Source organism: Centropristis striata, chromosome 6 (genome assembly GCF_030273125.1).
Source record: "Centropristis striata isolate RG_2023a ecotype Rhode Island chromosome 6, C.striata_1.0, whole genome shotgun sequence".
Classification (NCBI taxonomy): Eukaryota; Metazoa; Chordata; class Actinopteri; order Perciformes; family Serranidae; genus Centropristis; species Centropristis striata.
Window position 1 is genome coordinate 12,591,269 of NC_081522.1, and position 10,628 is coordinate 12,601,896.

The window sequence follows — 10,628 nt, forward strand, 5'->3', positions numbered from 1 at the left end:
CAGTACCGTTAAGATTTTGTCTTTTTTCATATATATCAAAGCATATAGCTGAGAAAAGAGATGCCTGATAGAAAAAAAGTAATCCTGCATTCTTTCCAGCAGATGTCAGTATAATCCTTCATAGTTCAGTCACAGGGATCAGTGGATGTTTGTAGAAATATGTTCTAGTGGAAGGATTGGCAAAGTTAGCCAGACCAAATATGGACATAGTGGATGTGTGTGTTTTTTTTCTCCTGGTTCACAGACCAGACCCTGAAGTATGCACTGATTCCCATTTAGATGTTCTGGTCAAGAATGAGAGTTCACATTAATTTTGCACCCTGGGTTTCACAGTTACAGTTAAAACCTTTGGGGTTTGGGGGTGTTTAGAAGAAGCCTCATGTTGACGTCTTGTTTGTTTGCTACTAGTGATTACTCAGACTTTAACTTTTTTCCTCAGGTGATATGAAACTTATTTCACTTTAAAGCTGAACCTCTTCCTGTGCCAGCAGCATATGAGGGCACGGTGTGTTAATGATGGTTCAAACTGGCCAGCACAATACACTGAGTCGTCCTAATGAACACCATATTTGGTTATTTGAGTGTTTTGGTCTCATGCAAGGCCAGGCCACACAGTGGAGAGGGGAAACTGAAGCCATGTGTTTAACTGGGAGTGCCCTATACTACTTACCCTCTCTCTGCCTCCCTCTCTCTCCCTTCCTTCCTAAGGACCAGGAGGATGTTTGTCTGGTTAACTTTGGCGTTCGTGCAAAGCCATTAAAACCTCAATAAATAAATGATGTAAAGCAGAGACATGCTGGTTTAATCTGTCCTCTTATTGTTCTGAACTTGATTATTTCAAACTAATTAGTAAACCACTCTGTAATAGCTATAATCAAATTTCCGCAAAGGTCCTGTATTTATAGACTCTTTCTGCTAAATTTCCATTTGGCAAAAAGACCATCACCGTCAGCATGATAGTCCAGATACAATAAAAGGGGTTCTCATGCACTCCACCACTCCCTCAGGTCACTTCAAACTACAGTTCATCTGCTTCTCAAGCTCTCTCTCTGTTATTCTATTGGTTGGCATTAACGAGACTTCCTGTCAGTTGCCATTTTTCTGCACATAGAAGAAGGTATGGACTCCCGATGCACCTTCTTGTTTGATTTGATTCTTATAATCTTATGGCACATACAGTGATCCTTAGCATCATCAGTGTACATCTCTGTAATCCTAAAATGTTTTATATTTGCTGTATTGGAAGGTTTGTTTTACAGATGCTATGACTTGTTCCATTCCTAATCCCCACAGCCTTGGCAGCCACTTAATTTCAGACTTTCTTCCACTCTCAAGTTCTCAAAAAGAAAGTCATGTTAACCGTAGCTAAACCAAATGACACTGGGTTAACTCCCCACTTTGATTGTGTCAGCATGTATGGGTGTGTAAAATAAGCCATGGCAGAGCAACAACAAATGCACTAGACTTGATACTTGTGTCTTAAATCAATAGGTCTATATACACTATTTCCAGTGTAAACAACAGGCAAGTTACTGTCGGCTCTGAAATGATACTGTGTAGGAATGTAGTCATGGCTTGGGCTAAGAACAGCCTTGGTGAAATTGAGAGTTGTCACATTGGGATGCTATGCAGCCATGTATAGCATGTTAAGAATACTCTTCGAAATGTCCTTGTTTATCTGTTATTTGTCTTTTGGAAAATTCTTAATTGTGAACTCTTTATTTTTTACTAAGAATGGGCATACATCTCGAATTTACCAGACAAGTTGACCAATGTATTTTTTGATTGAAACCCAGTTCTGTTAAGGTTTAAATTATAAAACCAGTTCAGAGGGCATCACGGTGTTTTGCAGCAAAGAGAGAGGGGAAAGCTCTCTGCCCTAAGCCAGTTTGCTCTAGTTGTAGAGAAAAATGATGAAAGAGGAAGTGAGGTTTGGAAAAAATGCACATCAGGAAAGGCTTTTGGGTTTTGGGCTGGGCCATTTGTCCAAAGCATGCTACTGAAGTGTGCATTTTTTTCAGACGACAGCTCAATCTCACTGTGTGACTTTCGGTGAATGAAACACTTTAGTTGTAAACTTTGAGCAGTGCGAGGGTTGTTTTAATTCCTTCTCATTTGTGGCTTCTTTCCAAGCACGTCTGCTTTTCAAGATATTTTTTTTTACTTTTTTTTAAATAACAGAAGTAAAGTAGGGGATTTATCAGTGTTTCAGCCATGTCAAGTCGAGAAGGTTCCAGCTCGCCCAAGCTGACAAAACAATGGTATAGTTGATTGGTTACATGGCCAATTGTGTCCAGACCAAAAAAGGTATGACAGAGACAACACTTATCAAACTGCAGAGCAAAAACTATCAAAGCTTCAGACAGACTTCAGCAGACATTTCCATCCAGATTTATTTTTTTGTTTTTGTTAGCTGTTTTGTAAATGAAGATGGTGGCTTTTATGAATGAGCCAGCTATTGAGTACATTTTTTATCCAGGTTTCCTTCAACTAGACTCTGAGGCACTTCATGTTTCAGGGATGCTGCCTGTGTAAATTGTACATGTAGAAGGTTCATGAGGCCTTCTTGACTTTAAGGGGTGTAAGACAAATCTGAAGTCTTGCATTTTTGTGGAACAAAACTAAGAAGTAAACTTCAAGAAAATCTCTCAGGATATGGACACAGTGAATACCAGAATATAAGCTATATTCACAGAGTCTTCCCTCTCTGCTAAACAACATTTTACTGCTTTTGAAAAGTACACAGTTAAACAACCAAAGAGTTGATAAATAAAAGGTCAGGGAGAAGAAAACACTGAAAAAGAAGCCTGTAAAGATATAGACAGATTATTGTATTAAATATTCTTAAAAAATAACAGTAAAACTAATCTCTGAACCATCACTGGAAATAATTGGCTCAAAATGCATCCAAATCGCTTACCGTAGTTATTGAATATAGTATGGACTATCCATGAAAAATGTCACTTAGTCAGGGGTCGTCAGTTTACTCGACAATATAAAAGGGGATTCCTTATTGAAAAAGGTTGGGAACCACTGATGTAATGCATGGACTTTGTCTGAAGTCTGGAGAAAGGTAACACAGTGGAAAATAGCAGTCACTTGGTTTTCCCAAAGGTCATTGTGATGAGAGGATACCTGTTGTTTACTCATACTCACATACCACCCCTCTGCCTGCTCTGAGAAGCAGGGCTCCATAACATAAACCTGGAGACAGCAGATAATGGATGTAAGAGAAACTTTTACCCAGGTCTGGAACACATGACTATTTTAGGTCATCAGCAAGGTTGTTACGACATGTTGGCTCCATACACTGTACAGACTTTGATTTAATGAGAGTAGTAAACAGAGTCTGAAGTGAAGTCTTCTGTGCTGTCATAACTCTGAAAGCAAGACACATGGTGATTGTCTATGTAGTGTGATTTCACAACCAAGAGATTACTATAATATTGCTCTAAATGGTTGATTTCACTTTTTGAAATTCATATCTGATGAATGAAAGTCTCCTAAGACAATCTGTATGACAGATTAGATTTCAGGAACAGTTAATCAGAAAAACATATTTTTCCTCTAACCTTTAGTGTTATTTATTAGTCTCAGTGGCAGCTGGCCCATTGGGGCGGAAAGGGGAGTGCTTGATTAAAAATAGGATATACATCTATAGCCTATATGTTTTAAGTGCTTTAAAACAGTGACGCATTGATTGGCTCTGAGGCCAACCGAATCCACATGTAATGTTATGCATAAACCATCGACCAGAATTAATATTTTCTGGTCTGGATTGTTTTGCTGTGAGTTGATAAGTGTTGGATGGGTGTAGTTTGGTAGTTCCATTGTATTCAAGATTAGAGACAGGTTAGAAAAAAAATGGCCAGGGGCTGAACTGTCCCTTTAAATGAAAACCATAATTCTATGTAAAATGACAACAAAGTTGAATGACATGCTCTTACTTCTCAAATGTCATACTTTAGTGCTATTTTTAATATTTTGAATGTCAGGTTGCAGGAAGTGTCCCACATTCTGGCCTTTATGTTAAACTACAACAGACATAATTAATTCATTTCCGTGAGACAACAGGTGGTGGTGCTTTTGTGTGAAGTACGTGAATAAGTTGCAGTCACACTCAGTGCGGGGATCTGGCTGAGTGACAGTGTTCACTGTCTATTTCTCCCATGACGGCACAGCAGCTTCTTTAGCCTTCATGTAAGGAAGGCAGTATTTCTCAGTCAGCAGTGACAGCAGGGCTATATTGGGTCTCAGTTGCGACTCAAAACCTAGGTGCTAATTTTGGACGTCTCCACAAGTCACATCAGGAATATCAATTAAACGCATGTGTGACTCCAACACCCACTCTTTCAAAGTCAGGCTTTTCCCTGTGATTTACAGTGATTTTTCTCAGTTTGTTTCTAAACAGTGTTGAGAATGAGCTGTGTAACAGGGGAGCCGTCAGTCTCAGACTGTGCTGCCGACTGGAACAGATCTGCAGCGTCCCCTGGGATTTAAGCTGTCTAGAGTGAAATGTAACACTCGTCCCTCCAAACCCTCTGTCTTAATAAGGAAACTTTGCTTGACACTCGTTAGATGACGGGCCACATTTCTGCAGAGAAAAAGTCCTTGGCTCCTTTTTCTTCTCTCAATCCTGCGCCCTCCCCGCCCTGAATTAAAGCTGAAAAAACAGTCAGTCCACTCAGTGCTCAGCAGATTTTTCTCAAGACCAATGCCAATTTTTAAGAGAGGATTTGCTGTGGGGACGGCCAAGATGATTAATCAATGTGACTTTATCCATACTGTTATGTCCTACATGGATAGTTTGCCTGTCTGCCCTTCTTCTGCTGTATTTACTCAGCCAGAGACTCAGCTGATTACCTTTGATGGATCTGGGGAGTAACCCAAAAACTCCATCCTGGTTGAAAGTAGGCACATATACAAGTACTGTACTAAAGATGCTATTCACAACTTTCAGAACAAAATTCAGTTTGAGTGAGGATTGCTTCTGTGTGGCTCTCACCAGAGTTTGATTGACATTCAGATTCTATCGGCTGCACATCACTAACAAACACGGAGGTGCAAAAATGGTGGCAGCTAGCAGTGCTAGCTGCACTAATGTTGCTAACAAGTTATTTTTAGACAAGATTTTACATTGAACACAAACCATAAGCTTATTAAATGCAATGCATTGTTCAACCGTTTTTTGCATGTAACATTAAGAAGTGTTTAGTGTCCTTTGTTTAATTTGAAACAGTTCAATAAATTAATGATTTCATCCTAAACTTCTTATTTAAGAAGACAAAAATAAATAAATAAATAGATAGATAAATAAAAGGCAAAATTTTGTAGCAGATTTTTTTTTGTCTTTTTGAGATGTTAAAACTAGCTCTAGCTATAACAAAAAATGCAATAATATATAATAGTTACAGTTATTTCAGTGACCTCAAATTAATTTTGCTCATAAAACCTTTACTTTTTCTTCAGCAGGATCTTACATTAAGTACTTTTTTAACATCCATGTAGCCTATTGGTATGCTTACTTAACTAAAGGCCCTGAATACTTCTTCCACCTCTGGTCGTTCCCATAATTCTTCTGATGGCGGAGATGTGTTCTTTAGTCAGGCCCAGAGCATAATTACCCTCTTATCGTACTGTATATTGTTATCTCAGACATCCAAGGCCTCAGGGCAGGAACTAACCAGACCACACCAGATGGATGTCTATTTATTCTCACGTCCCAGCACTCAGACAGTTGTTTTATGACTGACTTTGCACAACTGTTGTATCTAGCCCCCTCGCAGTGCAGTGAGTCTGAGCCTGACAGGAAAGTGGTCACGGCATCTGATCAAGGCAGGCTTTGGTATAAGAATGCAGGTGCCGCCGAGCTGCGGGTTCCTGTGGCATTCCTCACTGTAGAGAGACCACTGTGACCCAGCCTTAGCGAACATAGCCTGCAAGCTTTCAAACAGCCACTCAAAACCACACTGGAATGTCTCATCATCATAGATTCTCACACACGCTCCACATTATGGCTTTTCTCCAGCCGAGCTATGGTCATTTTGTGGCTTGAAGTTCATACTCATAAACTGCATAAAAACCTTCACTTTCCCTTTCAACTCTGAACAAAACTGGACTTTCTGTTTACCAAAAATGGTCATCATAAAGTCTTTGATGAGGATTATTCTCCCTCAATGAGAGCTTAGATGGATTTTGATGTTAAGAAAGGATGTATTATAGTCACAAAAATAAAGAAAGAGAAACTAATATACTACTATAGAAGTCCAGCACGCCACTCTTACCTTTGTTTCATTTCTTTGTGCCAGAGGCTTTTGATGGGCAGGACTGTAACAGGGAGAACAGTGGCTGAGCTGGAAGTGCATACCATGAAGTTTTATAGCCCTGTGGAATGGAAAGAAATATCGAGTGCGTCTTTGGACCTCACAAAAAGCCCCCGCAACTTAGCCCTCTCCTCTGTCTCCTCTACCTCGCTTACACCAGAGAGCCCATATATGGACACATATATGAAAGATTCTCCCTCTGTGAGCAAACACGGAAACTTCTAGCACTGTGACATGAGGGGCAAGAGATTGAAGGCAAATATTTGAAGAGGGCTATCAACAAGATGCTGGGCAGCTGTGGAGTGAGGTACAAAAAGAGCAAGCAAGATGTATTGTGCTGTAAGAGGATATCAACAAGCACAGGGCACAGGACAGTGAGCATCGATTTAGATACTTTCAACAGCCTCTGATCCCTGAAGGAAAAAAAACTGATGCTGTGGAAGGAAACTCTTATCTGGGAGAAGTTCAAGCTGCCTGTAAACAATCATTTACTCCCTAATTCCCTCTTGCCCTTTACTGTGTACAAATAAACACAACAGAAGTGCAGAAAGTGTTGTTTTCCTAAATTGAAGCCAGATTTGTATTGCAGAATGTCAGAGATTGACTTTTTAGTGCCAGTGTTCATGTTTTGACATGTCTGGCCTTTTTAATTTTACACCAGGATTCTAGCACGGCATCCCGCATGAGTCTGAAATGAATCGTGACTGTTCCCCCCAAATGATCTCTCTCCTCCCCTCTTTTAGTCTAAGCTGACTGAGCAGCATCAGATATGGCTGACATTCTTGCCTCTCTGTGTGTCCCCGTCAGTAGAGGGGGAACACAAACAAACAGTCTGGGAGGAGCCCTGCCGAGGCCACAAATATTCCTCCATTATGACTTCTACCCACATTTGTGTTTGCAGTGCTGGAAGCCTTTTGGTATTTTTACACCATGGCTCAGTTTGTTTTCCCTCATAGCTGCTTGCATTGTGTCACTGAGGCTTCTCTACAAACTTTCTCCTCTTGAATGACATCTAAATCTTCACCAGTGCATCTGAAGAAACCTACTATTTCTATGAGGCTAAAAAGTTTGTGCCTCCATCATGGCCTGTTGGGAGTTTTATTTCAGGTCTTTTCTCTGAGAGATGACAGATCCTTTCATTTAACAGCAGCTACTTGTACTGCAGCAAAAACTTGGCACAAGAAGAATGCTACCCATCTTCAATGGAGCACCTGCAGCTGAAATATTTGACCTTCATACCTCAGGAATTTGACTGAAATTGTTAAGCATGGGCATGGTAAAATTTGCCAATGTTTAGCATCTTTTCTGCACTCTCTGGTTCAATTTGCTAAATAAAAAGTTTATCGGAATAACAACTGACTGAGGGATGCTTTTGTGTGATTTACACCCTTAATGACAGATTTATCACCCCGCAGAACTGCACGAGTCAAAGTGTCACAGTCTTATTGCAACTATCCATCAAGTAGAACACTATGGCAGTGTCTGTGCCCTGCTAGTGTTTAAACGTCCACCAGTGCTCTCTAATAGACCAGTTTGAGTCTTACAGCTACCAGTATATGTCAGAGGAGCAGAACTGTGAATAAACCCAGCGGCAATAGGCCATGCACTGGGTTGGGTTACAGCTTGGGTTGCATCCCCTCTCTCCCTTTTTGCTATGCTAAATGATTATGCCCCTGCATGGAGCTTTCTAATCCCAGGGGTGTACCGTCTGAAAGAGCCAAGGAGTTCTCTCTATATATATCTGGACCATGTCTGCAGAAATCTTCAGATGGTATTTGACAAGGAGCCTGCCAACGCTGTGCGTCTCAGAGTTTCACTCGGAGGCAGTGAACTCAACACGGAGGGACAGCTACACTTGCTGTTCTGTTCGTTCCAATCATTAGAAAATAACCACATTATGTTGGAACACTGAGGCATCACACTTAATTTCTTAACTTTAAGAAAAAGCAAGCAGATTAAGATTTATTTTCAAAGCAAAATTTGCCATTTTTGTCAGACAGGCATTGTGACAGAGACTCAGAGGCAGAGACATATTTTCTCTAATGCAGTAACATTTTAGCCATGGGAGAACCTTAAATGTCCCTCCCAAGGGTCTTCTTATACAAACATGATTCCAGGCACAACAGCCAAGCTCCTCCCTGAGCAGCAACTGAGGAGAACCGGACATTCCATATACATAGAGGGTTGTCACTGCTGGCCTAACAGATTAACTAGTACAGTGTTACAGTATTAGTGCTGTGCTGCTGTGTCACTTAAATTGGCAAGAGGACAAGCTGCACTTCCACCTCAAGACCACAAAGTAACAGATTTGAAAGTTTGAGAGTTAAGGGGTTCTTATGTTGCGACCTCTTGAATATCCGTTTGAATTTTGGTTGACACCTTATCTGCCCACATTTTTCATCTATATTTACTCTTTTTATTGCTATAAATTCTTATGTGCCCTTAGAGTTGTCTCATGTTTTAATGTGGTTCTGTATTCTGCCATTTTTACAAGCTTTTTTATAACCATGGCTGCTGTAAAAATAATTTCCTACATGGTAGGAAAGTAAAAATAATGTTAGCATAGTGAATGTGAATAAATTGTGCTCTTCACCACACCTGTTTCACTCAGCTGTCGCCTCATGTAGACGACCGATTCTCGATGCAGAGACAAGCAGGATCTCAACAAGTCAGATAATCTCAGATGTGTCACAATGAGCAACTGTCGGACTCCATCCTCTCAGCTGTTTGCCCCCTTTGAGGATGAAATCACAAACATTTATTTGTTGATAATTCATGTTGTTCCTACGAGTAAGTTTTCATGTTTCAGTACTAATTCAAATGCTACAAAATGTAAATAGTAGGGCATATTCTTTTAACTTTCATCAGCTGTTCTGGTAGGAGGCTTAAAAGGCCTTGAGAAAAGCACAAAATTATACGTCTGGAGATTTTTTGCAGCCATGAAAAAAAACTTGCCCCACAGTCTAAAAACAGTCTTAAATATTAAAAGGCTTTGTTATTGCTCTTCTCATTACACATATAATTTAGTCAAATAAAGAAAACTATATGCTTGATGTCCTTTAGCTCTGTCTTTATGTGTGAGAGCCTTTCATTTTCCAATGTAACTCCGAATGCAGTAGCTTTACAATGAGGTCTGGGCAGATGGAGAGATTTGTGACCACTTTAATCAAAGCAACCGTATCGGGCCCTGGTCAATTTTTTTCTTTGCCAATATGTTAAAGGAAACATCATAATGGAGCTTATTTTCATTCCCAGAATGCCAGAGCAAATCCAATGTGCCATCACAAACCTCCCCTGAGTCCATTAACTGAAAAGCCTACTTAAGATAATTAGGATCAAATTGCAAATCAAGATTAAAACCAGTGTATTACTGTGCACAATAAGGATATAAGGAAGAGTAATTCTGTAGATATTTAATATGACAGTAGTGTAAAATGCTGTATGCATATGCATTACATCTAGAAATATTTACAACTGCATGTTTATTAGATTATTCTTTATGTTAAATGTACATTTTTGAAGCATGTAATGTCATGCACACTACAAACGTAACAAAAGTGAATTCAGTATAGCAATGCAATATCTTGGAATATTCAGAGGATTTCTGTGCAGCAGAAACCACATGTATTACCTCAGAGAAGGAGAAAAGCAAGCAGAAAAATAAGAGCTGATTTGTAACCAGTATATTTTAAATGCCAATCACAATTATACAAATGCCAGTCTATTAGAACGTGGGCTGGCCTGAGATTATCCAAATATTTTTCTATTTCTGAGCCTGTCAATCAAAGTCCAAGACTGTGCAGAGACCTGAATTACCAGGACGACAGCTAAAATTACTTCAAAGCAATATACAAAAAAATGAGTAAACACTTGTCCTTATATTCCTCATATTGGAAGTAGTATAGTATATAAAGTAGAGCAATAATAATCTGTAAAACAGTCCAAAGCCTGAGCAAGACGAGGAGTATTTTGGGGGACATATCTAATAGCGTCGGACCTTGGATTCTTGGCACACATTCATGGATCCATATTACAGACGAAGGCAGGTGCAGGGAAGAGAAGGCGATCCTAAAAATATCCCTGAGGATCCTTGCAAAGAGGAGAAGACACTTGGTGTGTCCTCAGTCATTAGGGTGCTAGCGTCTATTAGCTCAGTGAATCTATATTCATGCTTTTAGAAACCATTATATAAAAGGTAATTATTTAATTAAATAAATAACATAATACATGCATTGTTATAAGAAAATATAATAGAATTGTGTAAAATATCATGTCACACATTAATTATCTTTCACATTGAAAACT